Source organism: Chiroxiphia lanceolata, chromosome Z (assembly GCF_009829145.1).
Source record: "Chiroxiphia lanceolata isolate bChiLan1 chromosome Z, bChiLan1.pri, whole genome shotgun sequence".
Classification (NCBI taxonomy): Eukaryota; Metazoa; Chordata; class Aves; order Passeriformes; family Pipridae; genus Chiroxiphia; species Chiroxiphia lanceolata.
In genome coordinates this window covers 34248555-34274450 of record NC_045671.1, presented here as the reverse complement: position 1 = coordinate 34274450, position 25896 = coordinate 34248555, and the positions used below count along the sequence as shown (strand labels likewise).

The window sequence follows — 25896 nt, the reverse complement described above, 5'->3', positions numbered from 1 at the left end:
AAAAAAAACCAACATGGGTTTTCAAGGAGAAGGATAAAGCCTTTGTAACGCAATCCACAATTTTGAAACAAATCGATTAATAATAGACATTCAGCTGTTTCTTCTCAGACATCCTCCGCTTTTTCTATATGAGATTTATTATCAGCAATGTGTCAGGGGAAAATGTCGAGACTTTTACTTTGATCGAGTTGGATTTTTTTTTACATTATTAGCACTTGTTACCATAATCTGTATGATACTGCCATAGTTTGCTTATAGCTTTGATCATGGGATCATCTAATGAAACATTATACCTTATTTGACTGTTTCCTGTGATTGTGTTTCCTTTTCTGTAGGAAAATGAAAAGTCAACCTGAGATGGCAAAAGTGTCTTAACAGAGATAATATACAATATTTATTAAAATAAGTAATTAAATACAATATTTTAAACAATAGAACGATTCTGTATCAAAGTGCGAAGCAGACTCGTGTGGGATATAGTCAAAGCATATCTTCCATGTGTGGCAATGGGTAAAGAACGTAGCTAGTTGTTTACAAGACAGATCAGAATCATTACTGCAGTGATCTAATCAAATCTCCCATTAGATAGGCAAAACAATTTTACTCTGTGATAACTACATTAAATCTTTAATTACAGAATCAAAATAGACAATCCAATGCAGTTACAAAACAACTTGCAGCAACAAGACCAATGTCTCTTGACATCAGCTAAGGAAGCTGTACTGTACAAATTACTGTTGTATAAACCTAATAAGAATAGTATTGGATTTCCAACAAGTTATTTAACCTTTGGGTGATGAGTACCTGCTTCAGACAACAGAACATTTCCTTTGCAAGGGAAAAGGTTACTTGTGCATCATGTTCTTGGAATGGGTTGTAAACTGAAGGCATTGTAACTCCTTTACACATTGCAGATCAATTGGATTACCTTTTGATAAATCCTAACATGTTTTATATGTTTTCGTCATGACACTGAGGCTCTTGGTGACCACACAGTTGCTGATAGTACAGTGGTACTCCACACTTTGCTACAACTCTACACATATCCTTCTATATTAGTCAAGGCTTTCCTGTGAAAGGTAAAAGCTTATGCCCTTTGTACTAGTTGCAGACAAACTTTTTCTTCTTATCTTTTTAAACATGAAAGCCTCTTGTCTTCAGAGCAGTAACATTTTGGACTCAGATCACATTGATCTGCCTCAGTTAAGCTTTGCCTGGGTGTTGCCCACTAGAACTGGGGTTTGGGCTGCTGAGCAGCTTCTTTTGCAGCCTCTAGCCCAGGTTACTACTTGTGTTTCAAGCAGGTAGGTGCTTTTTTTAGAAATACTGGGTACATGTAATCACAGCTTCACATGCTTCCCCACCAGCCTTCTTTATCGCAGCAGGAACAATCCTCTGAGCACACACAAGGGAGACATCCTAATTTCTTCCTCATCTCATTTCTCCTGTGCACTTCTCTACTATCACTTTGTACAGTGCCACATAAGACAGAAGTGCTGTGAGGATTTTGCATAGGCTGAGAATCCCAGGAGAACATCTGTTCTGCTTGTGGATCTCCTGTGCAGTTTATTTCCACTGCTTGTGGATCGCATATAATTTCCTGTACAGTTTACTTCTACAATTTGTTGAACAAACCTCATTCTTACACATTCAGGAACCCATGGGCAAAAAAAAAAGAAAATCTCATTTCAGACACCTAAGCACTGCAAAATGAAATGAGTTACTGCTCTGAAAATTTCTGCCCTTCTCTCTCATAAACAGCTGCACAACCAACACAACTAGAAGATTCACTCCCAGTAACATGAGAGGTTTCCATGAGCTAAGGGGAGAGCTGCTCACAAGAGCAATGCCAAGGTAACTGGAAGTCTGACACCTCTTACAAAGACAGGAGGTGGGGCAGAAAGGGAGGTAGCCATGATGGGACGCCGCAGAGGACCAGGAGCACCAGCAGCACCTGGGAACATCTGTGCAGGGCCATGACACTTGCAGCCATGCATCTAATGGTCTCACTGTCCACTAATGACTCTGCATTAGAAAAAACTAAAGAATCACTGTCTTCATAACCCAGCTGTTGTTTGGGGAATATGGTAATAATTGTACTGTGTTTTGACCTTAAGCCAGATTTTTAAGGAGTACATTTAGGAATTCGGAAGTTCACATCTTACCACACAGAGTTTAGCTTGATGGGCTCTTAAGAAGTCCCTCTGTGTTCAGGTAATCAGACTACATGGGTATTGTTATCATTTACCTTGGCTGAACGGCAGGTGTCCACCGAGCCTGCGCAGATCCTCCCCCCGCCCCTGCAAAGAGGGGAGACGAAAGAAAAAGAAAAGTGAAACACCTGGGCTTGCCAAGGAAGAAAGTTTATATTTACACAGAGAAAAAAAAAAAAAGAAGAGAATAATAATGCTACAAACACACAGGCAAAGGAAACTAACAGTAAAAAATTCTACCTCTCTCGTGGAATGGCATCTCAGACAGACATAGCTGCCTACAGGGCCATACCAGAAGAAAGAAGAAGGTCTGAGCTAATTCTCCCTTCCCTCTTATAGTCAGACTGATGTAATATGGTATGGAATATCCTGTTCCTCCTGGAAAGAGGAAGTGTTATTTTACTACACAAACCCATTACAGTATTATTTCAGAAACGATCTCTCCAAATATATTAATACTTAAAAATTATTCAAAACTATGTCACTCTACCACTCTACACTTTACTGTCATAGCCTTTGCTGATAAGTTGCACCTGATGACTGGGATAATAGCATTTTAGCTGCTTTTCCAGAAGACATTATGTTATGCTTATAATGAGAGTAGAGGTGGATTTTTCCTCTACTCATTTCCCAGATACTGTCTTAGGAAAATGATGATCTCCTGTCTGCCAAAGCTTTGCTCTGCCAGTAAAGCTGCTACTCTCCTTTGTGACATTCAGTACTCAACTTATTAATATTTGAGATTTACTGGAAAATGTGTTAAACAAGACATTTCAGGAACACTATGTACTCTATGCCAGTTAAACTTGCTGAGCATTTGGGAAGTGTAATAATACATTGGATACTTTGAATTTTTCATCTCAGACTGGGAGAGGAAAGAAATATGAACTCTGAATATCTCAAACCCTTTATTTTGGTAAACATTTTCTGTTTTCCCAAAACAAGTAGGTTTCTCTAGGTGTTCCTATGCACTTATGCAAAGAAGGGTTTAAAGGCCACCTCAGTTAAATACGTATTCTTCATAGTCTTCTTACACACAGCTTATGACCCCACAGAAAGGAATGGAGAAGAAAAGAAGACACAAGTAACATGCCAGGGTTTTTTCCTTGGATACGAAAATACCCTGATTTATAAGCTGTATCATTAAAATCATGATAATTTTAGCTTCTTTTATCGCTTTCACATGCTTCTCTGAATTATGAACCTGAGACTATGTGTTTATCTCAATATGTAGCTGTGAAATACCATTATCATTAAAAGGAAATAAGTTTGAGATTAGTTCATTTTGTTTATACTGGTAAGCAGAAGGAAAAAAATGTTTTTGAGGTTCTGTCCTCTGATGTGACATGCAACCTCCCTTTACTTTACTGGGAGTGACATGAGTTTATCAAACCATAAAACCTGACCTTTGCCTTTCTGAAGAATCAATCTTGAAATCTCTTGTTATACCTTATATACATGTTCTCCCCTGGAGAGTCTGTATGATACTGTAAAATGACAGTGTTTTACACATTTGCAAACAGGACTTAGGGCCGCACATGCACATCACTATGAACACCTGCCTCCTAGTAACAACCCAGTGTGCATCCAGAAAAAAAAAAGAAAAAAAAGACATGATATTATGGAGAAACATTTCCCACTTCCTTCAAACAGTTTAGCAAAAAAATAGTTTTTTAAACTTAATTTGAACTTTTTTCATGTTTTAAAGAGAAAGCATCTCTTTGGGGTGGGACTCTGGGAGATCTCCCTTGTTGTCAAAAGCAGTTCAAATGAAAATCTCTCTGTACTAGGTAGGACATAGCATCAGTAGCATTAGGATTCTGGTTAATTGCATAATCATACAGCTCTTGCGTGCAGACAAGTCTTATATTGAGTCAAAGTACATGTTTACATGTACAAGATGAGTGGGTTCAAGACTTTAATCAGGTTACTGGCAGCGATCAATCCAGCCTCTCTAGTTCCTTTTCAATTTTCTTAGTTCATTTGCATGTCTAGCTACTGTTTGTCCTACGTGCAGTCTAGGCATTCAGAAATAAAGGGTTTTTTCATTTGTCAAATCGTTAATTTGAATTTGATAATAGCTGCCAAGTGGTAGAGGTATAAAAAATTAGGCTGAAATCATCCCAGCTTCTCTGCAGCTGGGGAGTTGTGGGATAATTAGTTGCATTATGCTATGGATAGTGAGGACAAAAATACACTGCTTCAACTTTTATTTTTCCCTATCAAGACACGTACACTTCTTTCCCTTTCTGTCTCCCAATCTTTTCTTCTACTTCCTTTTTCACTTTTCCTACTGCTATTTTATCTCTTATTTGCCAAACCTTCCCCATCAATTTCCCTTTCCTTTATAACACAGTTCTGTCTAATATTTATGGCCAGTACTATAAAATGTGGGTTAATAACGCAACAGTATAAAACTGACACAAGACAGATGGCTACTTTAATTCTATTTTAAATAACTACTCGTGAAAAATGCCTTCAATTTTCTATAAGATAAAGCAGCAATAAAAGCAAAACAATGTGTGCAGAGTTTAAAAAATGCTAAAGGAGTTGCTTGTCAAAGATTTATCATATGTTGAGTGAGTTTTAAAGATGGTCCAAGGGCCAAATTTCACATATGACTAGCAGATAGGTGATGGGAGCATGCAACACAGAATTGGACTTCTTATGGAATAGAGGGATGGCCTGAGCTCACTTCTTCAGGTACTTTGAAGGGTTAGAAGATTTAAATGTCTGAAGTTAGACACTTAATGAAGAGAGGATGTAACCGATCTTTCTTCCAAAAGGATTATTTAGACAATTTATGAAGACAAGAACTTGGCAAAAATAAACTTGTTAGGAAGAAGACTGCTGAGAAGATTTGACTAAGAGGTTTTTTTGGTGGTTGTAACACTGTGTTTGACTTCACTGCAACAGTGTTTTGTTCTTTACAATCTCCTTAAAAAAAGGATGGTGCATTTAGCCTGAACAGAGGCTGACATTCTGCAAGAACAGCTGTTGTAGCTAGTAAGTTCTTAACATGTTTCCTGCCTGCCATGCGTGCTTTATCACTTCTGCACTGATAAAGCAAGTATGGGGCTGCTGCTGCTTCTGATCTTTCTAATTATACTTACATGACATTTGTATACTCTGATCCTGAAAGTGGCTACTGATGTAAAACTGTTTAGAAAGAACAGTTCCAAGCATTATTCTGCTCCTTCAGTTGTGTAGCCTAAGACTTAATAGCTATTCTTTAATTAAAAAGAATTTTGCCCAGGCTAAAGACTATAGCACTGTTTGCATACAATCTCAATGCTGAATCCATATGCTTCATGTTTGTGTATATGGTTTTTCCTTAAACCTAAATATAAAAAGACCATCTCCTCAACATACACAAATCCTTCCTCAGGTGAAATCCTCTTGACCTCTTCCCTCTTAACTCCAGATCAGAAATTTTGGGAATGAGGTCATGAGTTTAGCAATGGGATTTAATTTCTTTCTCGCTCAGTAGTTCAAAACCATTCCTAAGTAAATAATAGCTTTTGATTAGTATGTGAATGGATGTTAATTGTGCCTATTCTGCTTCTTCCTATAATGATGCTGTATGACAAACTCCTAGTCCTCTGTTCAGTTCAAATGCTCAATTCAATACTCACAATAATTAAATCCTCCAGAATCATACCACTGTGGCAGAGGCAGTACTCTGACTATTTAATATATCATTTTTGCCTGAATAAATAAAAAATTCTACTTCTGACTGTGTAAAGCCAGTAGGTACATTCAGTTCTAAACATCAAATAAAAACTATTTTAATTCAACATTTTTTTCTGAAATCGTATCAAATGGAAACTTACCAAGTTATTCAATTGCAATCTTGTAAATTTAGCTGTCAGGCTTACTTGATGACTAATGTATCTCGCAGAAGAGGATTGGGGGATGGAAGAAAATGCACATATAGATTATAGTAAACAGTGCCCTTATTTCTGTATTCAAGACTTTCAGCTGTGACAAACTTTAACGAGGATATACATTGGATTTTGCATTTAAGTCTCTGGTTTACCTTAAAGACAAAAAAAACCCAAACCCTTGGGCAAGATACTCAGCTACTAACAAAAAAATCCCCCAACTATATAAAAATTGCTCTAGCTTATGTTTGCTGTATTTATTTTTATTGTTTTGGTATTTTCATGGAACTCCATTTTCTTTTGGATTTGATCCTACCAAAATAATTGAGGATTTTGCTATCAATTTTAACAGCAGGGGAACCAAATCCTTAGTGGCCTGAAAAAGTCCACTGAGAGAATAATAAACCTTTCAACCCCCTCAAATTTTTAGTTTTTTTTAAGAATAAGTTATGTCTGTCTTGTCTTGCAATAAATGTTGTTGCACATAAGATTACTCCCGTCCTATTCCCTTAGATATTTGGTGTCTTCTGGAAGACACTGATTTTGTTGAGCCAGACTCTCGAAGAGTTTATCAGCATGCCAAATGAGAACTGTCTCTAAAAACATTCCACCAACCAAATACCAAATTGCTGATTCAAAATGTGTCAGATTTCATTGTGGGTATGAGAAAAAGTGATGTTTTTATTTAACATGGTGATGTGATTCAAACACAGTTAAGAAGGGGGTTTTGCAAACTATTATAGTAACATGCTGCTGGCTCATGGACAACTTGTTGTCCACCAATAACTAATAACCAATAACAAGGTCAAAGAAGCAATACAAAGCACTTAAGATGTTGATACTTCATCTACTGCTTTTGAAACACAAAATGCTCATAAAGAAAAAAGTTTACGTCAGTGTTCTGACCATGTGTATTTCTTTTAACCTTTTAACCAGTTGAGTGTTTACAGTAAGATTTCATTGACTTCTTGTGCTAAATTGCTATCATTAAACTTACTAACACGAAGGAATGTCTATATTTTATCAAGTAAACTTCCTAAACATGTTTGTTTATTTGTTTGTTTTGTTGTTGTTTTTTTGGGGGGGGAGGGTGATGCTAACAGATTTAGTATTTACTACCTAGATTCACAGTGGGGGAAACTGCATGGTAACAAATATGGTTTATATAACTTATTTTTGACCTTTTCACTTGTCATAGGAATGAATATCAGCTTACTGACTACCAGACATGAAGCCATCACAGCAAAGAGGGCATTGTTACCTCAAGAAACATAGATTAAAATGATAATTTGGAATAGTGTGAAAATACTTTTTAAGAAATTGATGCTCTGAAATACACTGTAGTAAATCTGTAGATGAAAAACAAGACTAAATTTCTGTTCTGTAGTCCTTTGGCACTACAGAACTGAAGGTAAAATATATCATCCCTTCTCTGAAAGAAAACAAAAAAACTACAAACAAACAAACAAACAAAACCACCAAAAAACCAACCAGGCTTAGTATTTAAATGGTTAGTAACTTAAAGAGAAGTTAATTTGGAATTTCAGTCTATGGGAGCACTGACCTGAAAGAAGTAAACTAACTTCCAGCTTCAGGGAAAAAAACCTCAAATCAAAACAAAATGCCATGTCCTGTTTTTCATTGCCTGGCAAGCCTCTTTCAACTTAACACACTGATAATCATTTACTGATTTCACCTGGGACAGTTGGATATACAATTTATTGATTAGAGCCCCACAATAGGAAAACACCTATTGTTAATTGTGTTAACTGCTCTGTCTAATGTTTTTCATTATTTCAAGGTTAAGCCGTTCAAAATTTCTCCACAATTCTGGGGACATGATCAACAATGCCGAAGAACCTAATATAATATGAAATCCATCCCAAAAGCTTAAATGATCAGTTTGGATTCATTGTCTTGTTTGCATGAACACCAAATCAGAGGAAGATGATGACCTGTAACCGAAACCCAAACAGATCTTTTAATACATATACATATACATTTATATATTTATATATATATAAAAAACCCTACAGATTTAGCAACCCAGTGTACGAAAAACTGAACGGTGTTGAGCTTTATGTCACGATGTTTCACTGCAGGGTCTCTTTGCCTCTGGGAAAAACAGGCATGCTACATTATTGAAACTTGACTTTACAGCTGTCCAGGCAAGGAAGTTCCCTATTTGCATGAATTCAGATTTAACACAGTGCCTGGCATTTAGCAGCAGGATTTTTAAGATAAATTTTAGGTTTTAAGGTCTTAAGTGGAAGCTGGCAAACCCTTTTTAATAGTAAAAGTAATAAGCATTTGGGCTTCTTATTATTAATATCACTTTGCGTGAGCAAGTGAAATACTCACAGGAAGGGTTTCCAAGCACAGCATTCAAAGAAGGGAGTCACCATAAAAAATCCCTCTGTTTTGTTGTTGATCACTGCTCCACCGAGATATCCAACATGGTTTATGTAGTTTAAGTAAGACAAATAAACTTGCATACATTTAACCTAACAGAGAATTGAATATTTCATGAAAGAAAACTGGAACAGGGTGTTGTGGAGTTTCCATCACTGAAGGCATTCAAGAATCATCTGAATTCAGTCCTGTGCCATGTGCTCTAGGATGATCCTGTTTGAGCAGGGAGGTTGGACCAGATGACCCACTGTGGTCCCTTTCAACCTGTCCCATTTTCTAACTCTGTGAAAAGGCAAGAGTTACAAGAATCCACAACACTTTGAGAGACTGTATTTCTACAAATCAAAATAAACCCCGAAACATCTGGTAACTGTTTAGGGTTAAAAACAGCATGCAAGGGAATACTTTGGAGAATACAGGAATCAGCTGAAAAAAATAATGAACACTACTGATAGAAGAAAGAATCAAAATGTAAATAATTGCAAAAACTCAAATATTGATGATCAATATGAAAAAAACTCCAGAGATGCAAGTTTTTTGAGGTTCAAGGTACATCTTTTGAAGTATATCTACTGATTATTAGTTCTTCAGTACTCTGTATGTGGTAATGGAAGGTGGGTTTGTTTTAAAGACTTGACTTCCGTTTGCAACAACTACAAAGATTAATTCATTTTCTAGTTGCAATGAAGAATATACAGTCATATACAATGAAAAGTTCAACATTATCTCAGACTCACTAAGGTAGTAGTGGTTTATTCAAGCAAATGATACAACTATGAGACCTCTATTCACGTATCATTTGAATCCAAGTGTGTTTCTCCCCTGTGCTTGTCCATTATAGGAATCTGACTTCACCCCACTGGAAAAACAATATCTTTGAAATTCTTCGTATACAAAACCTCTTTCATGAATTCAGGTTTTAGCAATGTAGTGGCAGCTCAGGAGCAAAGTTTGGATTGATCTTGATTGTGCAAGATTACTGTAATTAATAATATTGGTAGTTTTATCATAATGACAATTATATTCCCCCTGAACAATTATAAATATAATGTGATGTATTTCTGCAGTCCCATCCACGAGGTTAGTAGCTATTTCTGTGACAAGTCCACAGCACTTTAGTGGGGCTGTATAAACAGACGGAAAATCAATCACAGAGAGGAGCACTGAGGGTCATTATATGTTAGTAGGAAGCAGAAAATGGCCCTTTTCTTGCTAACAGAGATCAGTGACAGTCACTTCATTAGGAAAGAACCTCTGCAGAAAAATACCTGTTCTGAGGTATGCATGGACACCTCAATTGTCATCTGTCTGAAACTATACGTGTACTTACAAGACATATTGAAAGGTGAAAGAAAGGAGAAAACCTTAGCAAAAGACATTAACTGCTATAACCAATCCAGTAGCAAGTGAGAACGCTCTGTTACTTTAGTTCTCTGAAGCTTAAGAAAATCAAACACCTGTAAGGGGGGTACTTTTGAATTAGATGATCAATGGAGCATAGAGGCGTGAGAAAGAAATCATATTAGGATGTGAAACCAGCTAGAGTATGGTACAATGTAACTTCATGGCACAAGCGAATTGTAAGGTCCATTGTGCTTTTTAGCAAGTAGCCTGATATCCCCTATTATCAGAGCTGAGTTCTTCCTTGGTTTTGCTACATATTGCAAGATAGATACATCTACCCTTGAAACACAATGGTAGAGGTCATACATAGGGGTGAGAAAGATGATGATGGGAGGAAGATTTTGTGGGCAGGGATCGCTCGCCCCTTGCCCCACAAGTAGGGCATGCGCAGACTGTTGCCATTAGGTAATGATTAGGTAGTGTTTGGCTACCACTCAGGCATCACCTTCTACTGCGTACTGGCCCTACGTAGTGTAATGTGGAACTGATAAAAATGGGATGTCAGTACTGCTGAGCTGAGAAATACTCATCCTACCACCCAGACTGTGTTGTTCCACGGGGAAGCCCGCTAAGCATGGGTACCAACCAGCTGCTGCAGATCCTGACAGCCCTGGCCTGTCTGTGTGGGTAAGCAGAGTTTGTTGATAGGAAGCAACTGAGAAAGCAAACTTTTTAATATCCCTTCAGTGTTCTTTTAATTCTCCTTTTATTATTGAATATTGTTACATAAATAAGTTGTTCACACTATTTCCCTTTAATTTCCCTTTTTACTAACCAATATCGTGTTAATAGTTATCCATAATATTGTGTTAAGATCCCTTTTTTGGTACCCCTTTAACCCCCTTTTCACTAGTTAATACTGTATTAAATGCTGTTCATAGTACTTGCTTTAATGCCACCCAATAAGGTAGTTATTTTGTATCCTTTTTTAGTTTTTTATTCTCTTTACTAAGATGATGATGATGATGATGATGATGATGACAATGATGATGATTATGATTATGATTATGATTATGATTATTATTATTATTCTCACTGTAATAAAAGATATTTTGTGTGTTTGAATATTTCTGGCACTTGTCTTTATTCCGGACATGTATCCAAACGAACTGTTACAACACCTCAAACACACATATAGGTGAAAGAAACAGGTTTTTTGTTCCTTATAGATCTTAAAATTATTTGTTTCCTAGTGTCTTTGTTGGTCTTTTCTCCTGATGATATAATTTCATCAACAATCAAGAGGTCCAGGAATTGTCGAGGAAGAAGAGAAATGCTCACCCAGTACACCTTGCTCAGCCAGCTTGTCATGTAAGAAAAGCAGCCTTTTGTCTTGCATGTAGCAAGCTCCAACAGAAAATTCGTGATATCCAGAACAAGTGGTGGATCAATCTAGCTGAAAAAATTCAATTTTGTGCAGATATGGGTGATTACAGAGGATTCTATGAGGCTTTGAAATCAATGTACGGACCTACATACCAGGTCCAAAGCCCTCTACTCAGCGCAGATGGGCAAATGCTTCTAACAGATAAAACCTCCATTCTGAATCAATGGTCTGAACACTTGTAGACTCTCTTCAGTACCAATCGTGTAGTCCAAGACTCAGCATTTCAGTATGTTACACAACAACTAGTGAAAAATGAATTGGATATTGCCCCTACTATGGGAGAAACTCTTAAGGCCATTCAGCAGGTGAAAACTGGCAAGGCAGCTGGGGTTGATGGAATTCCACCCGGAGTCTGGAAACATGGGGGCCAAGCACTCCATGCCAAATTTCATGAGTTGTGGTACGCTGTTGGGAACTAGGTGAACTACCATCAGACCTTCATGACGTAGTCATCATCACTTTGTATAAGAAGAAGGGAGATAAATCAGACTGCTCAAATTACCGTGCTATTACTCTGCTCTCCATTGCTGACAAAATCCTGGAAAGAGTACTTTTGAACAGACTAATACCTGCTATAGCAGAAGAACTTCCTCCTGAAAGCCAGTGCGATTTCACAGCCAACAGGAGTACCACAGACATGGGATTTGTTCTCAGACAACTGCAAGAGAAGTGTAGGGAACAGAACAAAGGACTCTACGTAACCTTTGTTGATCTCACCAAGGCTTTCTATACTGTGAGAAGAAAAGGTCTATGGCAGATTTTGGAACATTTAGGATGTCCCCCCAAGTTCCTTAAAATGATCATCTTACTTCATGAGGATCAGCGCAGCCAAGTCAGATATGGCAATGCACTTTCTGAGCCCTTTCTAATAACTAATGGTGTGAAACAAGGTTGCGTTCCTGCACCAACACTATCCACAATCTTTTTCAGCATGATGCTCCAAAGGGCCTCAATGAAGAAAATGGTATCTACATCTGATATCGTACCAATAGAAGCCTATTCAACCTGAAGGTCCATACTAAGACCTTAAACCATCTTGTTCGGGAGCTGCTTTATGCTGACAATGACACCCTTGTTGCCCACACAGAAGTAGCTCTGCAGCATTTAACATCCTGTTTTGCAGAGGCTGCTGAGCTTTTCGGGCTGGAAGTCAGCTTGAAGAAGACAGAAGTTTCCTATCAACCAGCACCTCAGGAAGTCTTCCATCATCCCCATATCACCAGTGGCCAATCAGAGCTTAAATCAGTCCAGCAGTCTGGGAAGTATCATCTCCTTGGACAGTAAGATTGACAAAGAGATAGAGAATAGGTTAGCCAAGGCAAATAGAGCTTTCAGAGAAGTCCATAAAAGAGTTTGGCGAAATAAACACCTGAAGAAAAGTAAAAAGATCAGTGTTTACAAAGCCATTGTACTGTCTACTCTTTTGTATGGGTCTGGATCATAGGTCATCTACCACCACCACCTATGACTCTTAGAACCCTTCCATCAGCACTGCCTCTGAACAATCCTAAACATCCACTGGTCAGATTATGTGACTAATACATCTGTTCTAGAACAAACAGCAATAACAGGTATTGAGGCCATGTTGCTGAGAACACAGTTGCATTGGGCAGGACATGTCTCAAGGATGAAGGACCATCGCCTCCCTAAGATCGTGCTCTATGGTGAACTTGCCACTGGCTGCCACAAGAGAGGAGCCCTGAAGAAAAGATACAAGGACTCCCTGAAACAACATCTCAGCCTTGGCCATATTGATCATCATTGCTGGTCTACTCTGGCCTCCAGTCAGGAGGTCTGAAGACACACTATCTACAAGGCCGCTGCTTCTTTTGAGAACGCACACAGGATCACTCTTGAGGAGAAAAGACAACATAGAAAGAACTGTGTCTTGTCGATACCACCTAAGGAGTCTTTCTGCTGTGCCTTTTGCAACCGGACGTGTCTATCTTGTATTGGCCTCTTTAGGCACCAGCATGCTTGTAGCAAATACGGGTAGAGTCCTTCCCAAATCTTAGTTCGCAAAGCCTAGCCATGATGATAATGATAATTTCATCAAATGAATGCAGCTTTTCTTTTAATGCATGAAGAACTCAAATGAAGTTTGGAAAGCAAGAGCACTAGCAAGAATTCAAGCCTAACATATTTTTTCTTCCCCAATTCTGGAATAAATGGAGCATATACTGGTTCCTTAATAGCCAGGTGTTTTTAGGTGAAGGTCATCCAGCTTTTACATGCAGCTTTTACAAATCAAATTTTTCTGGCCTCTTTAAATTCATCTTCAATTTCAGGCCCCAAACCAATGAATTGCAATGATGGGTGTAATAAATACACACAAAAAGGAAAAAAAGCACCTATCAGTAAGATAGAGGGTATGGTCTTAAGCTCTGCCAGGGGAGGTTTAGGTTAGATACTAGGAAGAAATTCTTTACAGAGAGGATAATCAGGCATTGGAACGGGCTGCCCATGGAAGTGGTGTATTTATAGACGCCTCGCCTTCAATACAGTGTCTCATTACCTTTGACAGTCTTCTGTTCAGACCAAGATCTGAATGCACAGAGATCACTTAGTAATAGAACACCTGCAAAAACTTCTGAAACGTCATAATAGTTGTGCTGATTATCTGTTATTAAAGGTTTCTCTGATTCTCTGTTATTAAAGGTTTTCCAGATATACATGTATACTGGATGAAGCAAAAAGAAGATTCAGACATCATCATCATCATGGCTAGGCTTCACAAATGAAGATTTAGGAAGGCTCTATCCGCGTTTGTTACAAGCACGCTGGTGGCTTAAGAGGTCAATGCAAGATAGACACACCCGATTGCAAAAGGCACAGCAGAAAGACTCCTTAGGCGGTATCGACAAGACACAGTTCTTTCTATGTTGTCTTTTCTCCTCAAGAGTGATCCTGTGTGCGTTCTCAAAAGAAGCAGCGGCCTTGTAGATAGTGTGTCTTCAGACCTCCTGACTGGAGGCCAGAGTAGACCAGCAATGATGATCAATATGGCCAAGGCTGAGATGTTGTTTCAGGGAGTCCTTGTATCTTTTCTTCAGGGCTCCTCTCTTGTGGCAGCCAGTGGCAAGTTCACCATAGAGCAAGATCTTGGGGAGGTGGTGGTCCTTCATCCTTGAGACGTGCCCTGCCCAGCGCAGTTGTGTTCTCAGCAACATGGCTTCAATGCTTGTGACTGCTGCTTGTTCTAGAACAGATGTATTAGTCACATAATCTGACCAGTGGATGTTTAGGATTGTTCAGAGGTAGTGCTGATGGAAGCATTCTAGGAGATGCAGATGGTGGCAGTAGATGACCTATGATTCGGAACCATATAAGAGAGCAGACAGCAAAAAGGTTTTGTAAACACTGATCTTTGTACTTTTCTTCACATGTTTATTTTGCCATACTCTTTTATGGAGTTTTCTGAAAGCAGCATATGCCTTTGCTAACCTGTTGTCTGTCTCCCCATCAATCTTACCTTCCGAGGAGATGAGGTTACCTAGGTAATTAAACTGCTGGACTGATTTGAGCTCTGATTGGCCACTGGTGATATGGGGATGATGGAAGACTTCCTGAGGTGCTGGTTGATGGAGAACTTCTGTCTTCTTTAAGCTGACTTCCAGCCCAAAAAGCTCAGCAGCCTCTGCAAAACAGGATGTTAAATGCTGCAGAGCTGCTTCTGTGTGGGCAACAAGGGCGGCGTCATCAGCATAAAGCAGCTCCCGGACAAGATGGTTTAAGGTCTTAGTGTGGGCCTTCAGTCACCTTAAGTTGAAAAGGCTTCCATCAGTACAATATCAAATGTAGATACTGTTCTGATCATTGAGGTCTGCCATGGCCCTTTGGAGCATCATGCTGAAAAAGACTGTAAAAAGAGTTGGAGCAAGAACGCAACCTTCTTTCACACCATTGGTTATTAGAAAGGGTTCAGAAAGTGCATCGCCATATCTGACTTGGCTGTACTGATCCTCATGGAGTGAGATGATAATTTTAAGGAATTTAGGGGGACAACCTAAACATTCCAAAATCTACCACAGACCTTTTCTTCTCACAGTATCGAAAGCCTTGGTGAGGTCAAAAAGGTTACATAGAGACCTTTGTTCTGTTCCCTACATTTCTCTTGAAGTTGTCTGAGAACAAATCCCATGTCTGTGGTACTCCTGTTGGCTCTGAAACCACACTGACTTTCAGGTAGAATTCCTTCTGCAATAGCAGGTATTAGTCTGTTCAAAAGTATTCTTGCCAGGATTTTGCCTGCAATTTGAGCAGTCTGATTTATCTCCCTTCTTCTTATACAAAGTGATGATGACTGCATCTCGAAGGTCTGATGGTAGTTCGCCTAGTTCCCAACAGTGTATCACAAACTCGTGAAATTTGGCATGGAGTGCTTGGCCCCCATGTTTTCAGACTTCAGGTGGAATTCCATCAACCCCAGCTGCCTTGTCGATTTTCACCTGCTGAATGGCCTTGAGGGTTTCTCCTAAAGAGGGGGTAGTATCCAATTTGTATTTCACTGGTTGTTGTGTGATGGACTGAATTGGTGAGTCTTGGACTACACGGTTGGTACTGAAAAGGGTCTGTAAGTGTTCAGACCATCGATTCAGAATGGAGGTTTTGTCTGTTAGAAGCGTTTGCCCATCTGCGCTGAGTAGAGGGCTTTGGACCTGGTATGTAGGCCTGTATGCTGTTTTCAGGGCCTCATAAAATCCTTTGTGATCTCCCAAATCTGCGCATAATTGAGTTTTTTTCAGCTAGATCAATCCACCACTTGTTCTGGATGTCATGGAGTTTCTGTTGGAGCTTGCTACATGCAAGATGACAGGCTGTTTTTCTTGTGTGACAGGATGGCAGTGCAAGGTATGCTTGGTGGGCGGTTCTTCCATGCTTCAAAATTCTTACCTACTCTGGCGTTGAAATCACCAAGGATAATGATCTTATCATCTGCAGGTACTTTTTGGGTAAGGCAGTGCAGGTCAGTGTAGAATTTATCTTTTTCAGCAGGGTCAGCTTGGAGAGTTGGGGCATATATACTAAAGAGGACAATGTGTTGCTTGTTGTGTAGTGGAAGGTGTAGGGAGATAATGCGGTCAGAGTGACCTGTTGGCAGACTTTCGAGTTTAGGAACAATGGAGTTTTTGATCATGAAGCCGACTCCTGAGAGATGTTTTTCAGTTCTTGGTTTTCCTGACCAAAAGACTGTGTAACCGGCACCACGTGTGTAACCAGCATTGTCTCTCCTCGTGGAGACGGACTTCACTGAGAGCAGCTATGTCGATGTTGAGACGTGCCAGTTCATGGGCAATTAGGGCAGAACGACACTCAGGACGTCCGCTATCCGCAGAATCGAGCATGGTTCTGATATTCCAACATGCAAGAGTTAATTCAGGTACACCTTTGGAGGTCTTTTGAATTTTGTGCGACCACATTGGAAGAAGATGCCCGTTGGCCTGCGGTTGACCAACTGGGTGAAGGTGGAGATGAGCTTTGTTTAGGTCACTTTTTCCAGGCCCCTCTCCGAGTGGAGCAAGCAGTGCTGTCCTTGAAAAGGCTGCTGTGTCGTTCAGGGTGCTGCCCCAAGAGACTGTCATCTCCAGTCAGTCTCAAATGACCAATATCCTGAACCGCCTGCATGCAGGGTTGGGTCTGCGGCTTCCAGTGCACCTTTCACCTGCTGTTTTGACCCTCGCCCGTCGCTACAGGGCTTTTTGCATGTGGATAAAGCCTTCAAGCCTGTGCAATGGATTTTTTAGGAGAGATGCAGTATGTGCGGAACTGAACCCACCCTTTAATCCTAAGGTTCATCTGCCAGGGCCGAGTGAGCTTGGATGGTGGCAGTGAGGTCCTCAGGACGCAGGTTTAATTAGAGTGACCTTCTCTTAGATGGATGGCCTTACGGGGCTAAGCGAGCTCCATCTGCCCGGGTTTAGGATTAGAGTTGTCCTTCTCTTAGGATGATTGCCAGAAGGCTAACGAGCTCATCCTGCCCAAGACTGTATTGTATCTGACCCCGCGGTTTTGACCTGTCAGGCATGGGCGACTCTACCGAAGGCATGTACCATTGCCAGCATAGCTCACAACCACGTAGGATTACACAGGCTACATTCCTACTATTAAAACAATTAGGGCAAGTCTTACACTTCCTAGTTTTCTGTCACCTGTCTATATTCAATCCCAGGGAAACACCCAGGATCAATCCTTTGTCCTGACCACCTTTTCAGGTTGTAACGAATACATCCAGAACATACCGAACCTGGGCAGTAGCCGCAGGTGAGCCAAAAACAAATGAACAAAACTGTTCCAGCCCCCGTACCCACCTAGGGCTCGAGTACCTCTCCAGGCCGCAGTCTGGCCAAGACCCCCAACCCCCAGAGAAAACCATTATCCACCCTGACCTTATCCTCCCTGCACCATGTTACCTCATATCTTCCCACGCACCACGTACCTGTCCACCCTCCAGTCCGAGGACCCCCACGGCCCGCCCAGTACCCTTCCCCTCTGCCCCCCCCCCCCCAACCAGACCAGCAAACCTCTGTGTGCTCTGAGGCTTCCACTCTCCATTCTCATGAGGGCACAAAGCCACGTCGCCCAAGCTCCCTCTCTCCTTTCCCCAGCTGTGGAGGAGGATGGGGGGGCAGGGCCTGGGGGCAGCCCTGTGCGGGGGGGGCCCCAGGGGTGGGTTGTGGGCTTCCAGCAGGGGGGGGAACCCCGCACGGGCCAGATTCAGACACTCCAAAAGAAATTCTCCTGAATATGCTCGATTTTGAGGGCAGAACAGGAGAAGGAATTCTGAATGTCTTACAAGATTTTTTCCTGTCCCTCTGTTCTTGTTTGTTCTGTCATACTTATTATTTTGTTCTTCCTTTTGTGACTGGGAACAGTTAAAAAACTTTTTTTTAGCATTTTCCACGGATTTAGAAGCAGTAGCTTGTCAGCTAAAGAACATTTGCTTGATCGCTCTCAAGCCTAATGGGGCATCTCATGTAGTGTTAAAGAGTCACAATCTGCTTAATTATCACCATTTAGAGTTAGTGCTCAAAGACTTTTCTTTTGGAGTCCTAGTTGTGTACACCCTTCTCTGAGCTAATTCCCTCCAATATATTTGCATAGCACCTGTGCTGTGCTGTATAGGCAGGCCATAGGAGGCAGCCTTAGCGCAGCATTTGCTTTCACAAATGATGATGTGATAACTATAATAGAAAGAGAAACACACAACAACTCTCTTTCTGTGCAGTTAAAAAGCAATGTATCTGGGGAAAAAAAACCAAATGTGAGATCCGTCTCTACCTCCATCCAGCAGAGAAGATGTCCTGCATTTTAGAACTCCAGTTTAGCTAGGAAATAAAGCCATGTTTTCTAATCCCACTACCAACTGCTAAAGAACCACGCTTTGAAGATATTTCTAAAATAAGAGCAATAAAACTTGTATGTAACCATCTGCATATTGCAAAAGCAATTTCTTGTTTTGAAATAGTAAGATATCACACTGATACCTGAGCAACCTACTTCTGAATACTCTTAGAAACTGAATTTTTCTCTCCTCAGCAAGGTATCTGAGTACAGTTATACACCTATGTGCACCTGAAGAGCAGGGCTTTGTCAGTCAAATAGCACCAACATCCATTGAAAATGCACTGCGTCTCACAGTTAATTTCTCTGAAGTGAATCCTGAATATATTTTTCTCTAAAGATGAGATACTCTGCAAATGGAAAAACATAAGACAATGCTGAAAGACTAAAACCAAATGATTCATTATCAGAGGAGGCAGAATCCCAAGCATGAGGGAGGACATGTCTCTACATGGAAGATGTTGCAGTGGCATTAGATGTCTCTGAAAGACAGTCTTGGTCTGCCAGACAGTAAACTGGGAGGTTTACAATCTGTTGTCAGAAAACCTGAAGCAGGCACTCAGACCAGAGCGTACTTTGATTCAGTGTCCCAAAGTGAAAACATAGCTTTGAGAAGAACAAAGCCGCAAAGGGAAGCCAAAGTCTGCAGGGTGCAGGCTACAGGCCTGTATCTGCTTTTTTTTTGTTTTGGTTTGTTTTGGGGGGTTTTTTTGTGGGGTTTTTGTTTTTGTGCGTGTGTGTGTTTATTGTTTTTCATATTATTTAAAGATGTAAACATCTATTCTAGTTTGCATTCAAATGGAATTTTGTTTTCCAGATTGCTTCAGATATGAAGCAGAATTCTTATACTCGAAATAACATAATTTATTGTAAATAACGAGTGTTTCATGAGTGAACATGTAAAGTCTTTATAAATGCAATCTTAGTTTAAATCTGATGATTTTTTTAAAAGCATGAGTTCAAGTAATCTTTTTATCTAAAATGACAAATCTACAGTCATTACATTGTTATTTTAAAGAGCATGAAACTAGAAGACTACTCAACAAAAATGTTCAGACAACATTTACTTCAACATTTTACTAATTTCTTCCCCTCCTCTCCATCAGTTTGCATCTATATTCTCTAGGCAATAAAATTAACAGGAAAAGAAAGACTGTTACAGACTTTCTCCATGACTGTTATTTCCCAGGGATTCCTAGGCATTAGATCACTTCAGGTGCATGTCCTAAACTGGGAAACAGAGTTAGGGTCATCTAGTGTTTATCAGCTAGGAGAGCTCAACACTGGTCAGTTTCCAAGCGAAAATGTGGCAAAACTTAATTAGCTGTCAGAACCTTGCATGCTTTCTGTTTGGCAGTGCTAGCATTTTAACTCAACCAGATGCTTCTCTCTCTTTCACTTTTAGAAACATTTTACAACCTCTTTTGTCTTATATGCAGTTTCCCCTGTGGTCCTGGCTTAGATTATGTAATTATTTTTAAAGAAACGGGAAATATTGGCAACACTCAGACTGGAAGTACCGTCTACATGTTAGTAGCACCATCTAGGCATGCTCCACAGCCCCGTAGTTACAAGAACAATCAAAAAAATCCAGCTTATTGCAGAACTGTTCACTAAGTAGGACAAATGCAGCGATGTAGGTGGCTAAAAGGAGGCAGTAGTGGATGAGGAATCCAGAAAGACTGAATGTTTGTAATCTTAGCTAGACTGAAGAAAATGATTAATGGAAGAAACAGTTTCCCATATTTCACTGGTTTCAGAAAAGTGCACCTGTTCTGTTCAGAATAGTAATGCCAACGGCACAAAAATGGCAGTTCTGTTCAAAGGAAGGGATCAGGATGATTGAGTTGTCAACTTTAGAGAAAGTTTATCTGAATGACCATGGTTAATGTGAGTAGCTGTATAAAGAGCTCTTTGATTTCTAGAGCAAAGCTGAGTGCTTCGTTGTGCTACTCTGCTTGTGGAGTAGAAAACAAATGAAAGAAGAAGGCAGGGGAGGAGGTTCTTAGATATCAGTTTTTAGATACCAAAAACTCATGATCTTCTGAAAGGAATCATCAGAAATCCAGGTAATCCCTACTGAATAAAATACGTTTTATTAAAAGCACTCTGGACCCTTTTATAAGGCCTTCTTTTCTGCCCTTTTTCTCAGCAAACAAAATGCAGGCTTACTGTTGACATGCTGATATGACATAGCTCATATCTCCTTCATAGTACGTAAGAACATAAAAAGTTTATGTTCTTAAATTACTAGACAGAAAGGAGAAGTTGCCCTTGAATATTCAGACAAATATAGGATGCCAATGAATTTTAATCCCCTGTAAAGTGCATCCTTAATGAACATGCTTAATACTATGTTAATATACACCCTTTTTATTATTTTCATAAGCTGAACAAATCACTAGAACTGGAAAACAGTCTGGTTTTGCTTCTTAATGTAATCTCGCATGCTCTTTAAAGACATGGTGGGAGAGGAACATGGTGAAGAAAATTGCTTATTTTAATTAAGAGAAGAAATAGAATTCTCTGTATTTCTATACCTTTCTAGGGAGAAAAAATCTCTCCCAAGTAACATATCACAGAATTGTCTGCCTTGAAGCAGTATGTTAAGTTTTACCTCCTGCGTAAGTCATGTTCTAAAGGGAGCTTTTTGATTCAGAAGACTTTATTACCCATTGCTACTCACAAGACTCTGATTTACCCCCTTTACTTCATTTGCAGATTTCTAGAAATCCTTTTTTTTTTAATGTTGAGGAAAGTAAATCTTCTTATATGTAACTTTCCAACTTTCCTTCAAAAATTGGTCCATGTTTACAAGATATGTAAAACCAAAGGAAAGTAAAAATGAAATTACTAATGTGGGCCTAATATACTCACTGTGCATGTGCTGGACTCCTCTAAATGCTGAACTCCCACAGTTAGTAGGTCAGATCAATACTGGTTCATGGATTTCAAGACAAAAAAAAATTACTTTGGTCATCTGATCTCACTCCTCTGGAACTCTCACCTGGAACTCCCATAAGTATCCAGCAGTGACTGAGCACTCTGTACTGCTATCCTTACACAAATGCTTTGACAAGGGGAAGATGCAATAAAAATGGTTGTGGTGGGGGAAAACAGTTTTGCCCCTGAAATTATAAAATGGTAAAACTCCAGGGGGTGGTGACCCTTGAAGTTTTGAGGTTTTACCCAATGAGCGCTTTTGCAAAATATAAACATATCGCAAGCAGAACGGAAGAGAAGGTAGTTGTAGTTGTTGTTGTAGAAGAAGTAGCCATGTTGTAGAGCCACGAGGAAAAAGGGCAGGAGCCCCCCTGGGGGGCTCTGGGCCCCCCCCCCCAACCCCCAGCTGGGGAGGGCTACAGGGACTTGGAACAGCGTAAGACTGGGCTAAGTACCTGTAGCTGACAGCTGAAGAAGTTTCTCTGCTGTAAGAAGCAGCAGGAGCAGCGGCAGAACTGCACTGACCGAAGAAACGGTGGCAGAGAGCCAGAAGAGATAAGACCGAGCAGCAACAACAGACAGGCAGCACACAGAAAGAGCTCCTGCAAGGAGGGAGAGAAAGAGAGCCAGCAGCAGAGAGACAGAGTTTGGGTAAGAACTGAAATCAAAACCCCCCAAACTTCTTGGAGACACCTCCTAGAAAAAGAGGAGGATGATGGACTCTTATTTGAAAGAGTCATGGAGTGCTACAGCACTGCAGAGAGGAGCTGAAAAGCTCGGGCATCCTGGAAAGCTGGACCGGGACGGCCAAAGGAATGCAGAGGTGGTGACCTTGGTCCCCCCTCGCCGCTGCTGCCAAGCTAAGCTAGCAGCCTGAGATCAGAGCATAGAAGCTCTGATAGAACTCTTGAGGCAAAGGCCTTCAACTGAAAGCTGCCAGAGATGTTCTGACTCAGGGGTGAATCCCCTGAGGAAGGGACCTTAATGGGGGTCTTACACCCCATGATATGACGTGGTGAAGCGAGTTTTGTCCCTGCTATGCAGCCCACGGAAGAGAAAGACCCTCGCTTGGAGACGAAGGGCCGAGGGGCTTGGATACCCCCTCGTGTGTACTGGCAGAGATCCAGCTGCCACTGCTGCATGGAAGAGAGAGAGATAGACTGCTACTCTGAAGAGAATGCTGCTCTGAAAGTGGAAAGGATCTTTCCTTCTTCCCTCCTGGACTTTTATTTGGAAGGGAGAAGAGATCCATTGTAAATACTTCTATGTCATGGTAGAGATAGCTACCATAAGATTGTATATAATGTATGGTAGTATTTATTTGTACAGTCATTGTAATATATTCCCTTTCCCCCATTTTGAGTCTCATGTGGTGTCTGGAAAACCCATCTCACATTGGGTTGAGATGTGGGAGGGGGCTTGGACTAGGGAATTGGATTTTTGGGGTTCTCAAACCATGACAATGTTAAATGTTCTGCATCGGCAATATGATCCAGCTGCAATGACTTATGGTTTCAGCAAAATTCATCCCAGATCTGTGCACCACTGGCTCTCCCGCTAGCATAAACTTGTTCTGTCTTAGGTATGGCACACAACTGCAGTTCTCTCCACATCACCAAGAATGTAAGTTTTTCAGGTAGAAAGGTAAAAAATCATGAGCATAAATCTACTTTGTATAAATTGTCCCAAAGAGCCTCAACCAGAAAAGCGTATTTATACCAGACCATCACTCTGCCACAGCATTTTTGATTTGGAACTTTGAGTCTTAAAACTGACTTCAGTGTATTGTCGTCAGTCACCCATATATAAAACTAAATAACAGCTCTTTTCTCAACTTAGATATTTTGTGGGAAAAATACTTTGGCTGTGGAATGTCACAAATATCCTCTACATAAACATCATCATCAATCCCATCAAACAGTGATTATACAAATAAAAAAAGTGTGTCGAGTTACCACTTACAGTTCCAGATTTTCTGCAGTTACCTAACTAGCTGATATGGTATAAGCAGCATAAAGTGTTAGCGTGGAATTCAGCATGGAATTTTGGCTGGGGAAGACTTAGTGTTCTTCACAGTAGTTAGTAGGAAGTTGTGTTTTGGATTTGTGCTGGAAACAGTGTTGATAACTCAGGGATGTTTTTGTTACTACTGAGCAGCATTTACACAGCATCAAGGCCTTTACTGGTCTTCCCACCACTCCACCAAGGAGGTGCACAAAAAATTGGGAGGGGACACAGTTGGGACACTGGACACCTGACACCTGACCCAAGGGATATTCCACACCACAGAATGCATATTCAGCATATAAAGCTGAGGGAAGAAGGAAGGGGTTGGGACATTGAGTGGGATAATATTTGTCTTCTCAAGTTAATGTTACAGCTGATGAAACCCCTTTTTCCTGGGATGGCTTAATATTTGCCTGCCCATGAGAAATGGTGAAAGAATTCCTTGTTTTGCTTTACTTGCTTTACTTTACAGCTTTTGCATAACCTATTAAACTGTGTTCATTTCAACTCTTGAGTTTTCTTACTTTTACTCTTCCAGTTCTCTCACCAACCCCACTTTGAGGGGGAGGGAATCAGTGGCTGCAAGAGGCTTGGTTGCCAGCTGGGAATAATCCATGTCAAGGGCAATCTACCAAAATGATAACTGCAGAAAATTAGATTGTAGCAAGCAATCTACTATCACACCTAGTGGCAGCTCCTATCAGGCTGTTTTTCATATATCTGCAGGCAGCTGGCAGACTCCAGGGCACTGTGAAGACACCCTGGCAGTGTGAGGAGAAAAACCTGGTCACTGAGATTCATAACTTGTCACTGAGAGTTTACTTACATCATATAACAAGCATTGTTACTGAGTGCATGCATGAGTGGAAGAAAACATTCAGGTACTTGTTTAGTTCAGCAGAAAGAAGAAACTCTCTCTTACTTTAGGATGCTTTTTTGCAGGTAGTCCACTCTTGGGACAGGACCTGTTACTGTTCATTTCATATAACAAGTGTCACTGCTATCTGCAGTTCTTAAAACTTCTTTTGCAAAAGTTCTTTAAGACAGTTCAGTCTTGCTTGTTGAAGTTAAATGTAACGAGAACACCTTAAAAATTTGAAAGGAAATTTTGAGAAGACCTGATGGTCTATTCTCAGTCATCTTCCAAATACTCATATAACCATGAGCTAGTTAATGCTGCAGATTTTGAATACATTAAAAAAATGCCATCCACTCTAAAGATTCAGAGCTGAGCCACATGGCATATCTGACTGCAGTGTTATGAACCACTGTACTCCTACTGCTGTAAAAAGCAGAAACTGAAGCATCAGTGGATGAAAGCAGAAGAAATCTCTCTTGCAGCTCTGACTTAGGGAAGCCACTATCTTTTAAGTGATGTGACTACTGCACGTAAGTCCGAGTAAACATATGATGAAGTTATTTTGCTCTCATTTTTTATCAATACTGTAGCATATAAAAAAACAGACTGAAGTAAGGACCTTGAACAAAACGGAAGAAAAAATGGAAGTAGAACACTGAAAGGCTATGATATTTCTTTTCTTTAATGTGTGCAAGCATACAATACGTTCCTTCTGCACTTGGAATTCAATGTGCATGAGTCAGCCTGTCCGATATCAGTAATAACAGCTATAAATTCAGAGCTATTATGCACCCATGTTGTGTAGCTTGGGAGTAGTCTATTCTACCAGGAATAAGAAGGTCCTGAGCAGGTGCTTAGGGTTCTTAACCATCCTCAAGCAGGGAGCAGGCTGTCACCTGTTCAGCCCTGAGTCACAACTGCATGGGTACAGATCCAGCACTCTGCTCCCTGATAAAAGCCCGGGGCCCTGTAGGAGAGACATTCTCTTGAACACAGCAGTGTTCAACCTATAATTTTCTTCTGCAAGAAATCTTTGCACATTTGTTCTCCCAGCTTGCTTTCCACAGTCATTCATCTACACTGATTTGTAGCCTTCTTCACTGTCCTCCTCAATTCTTCCCGCTCATTTTTCTCCTGAGGCCTGCAAAACCTAAACATGGAAAATACATAATGTTGGGGGGATTAACAGTTTGTAGTTTTGGCCTTCTCAGCACAGATGGGGATGACCAGGTGGATGCTGCTGGTGGTTATTCTCATGTGTCCTGCCCATGACATGGTCTCCTGGTGGCCAGCCCAAAAGTAGCTCCATATGACTGGCAGTACTTGGAGCTCATGTGCGATGAATGAGTGCAATCCTGGAGAAATGAAGCGAAAGGCCAGGAAGGTGAACTTCCCAGTCCAGGCTGACAGATTCAACCCTGAACAGTGGTTGAGAATAGGGGCTAA

The 25896-nt window shown here is 40.4% G+C and overlaps 2 long non-coding RNA genes across 2 annotated transcripts; one reads left to right on the top strand and one right to left on the bottom strand.

Moving 5' to 3' along the window:
• Positions 1–9969: 9969 nt before the first annotated feature.
• LOC116780117 lies at positions 9970–21881 on the top strand. The gene is made up of 3 exons (XR_004354335.1): positions 9970–10115; positions 16267–16272; positions 21869–21881. It is a non-coding gene; the product is annotated as an uncharacterized LOC116780117 (long non-coding RNA).
• On the bottom strand, positions 10933–25688 carry LOC116780118. The gene is made up of 3 exons (XR_004354336.1): positions 25678–25688; positions 23839–23845; positions 10933–11034 (listed from the first exon to the last, which is right to left on the bottom strand). It is a non-coding gene; the product is annotated as an uncharacterized LOC116780118 (long non-coding RNA).
• Between the last annotated feature and the right edge of the window lie 208 nt (positions 25689–25896).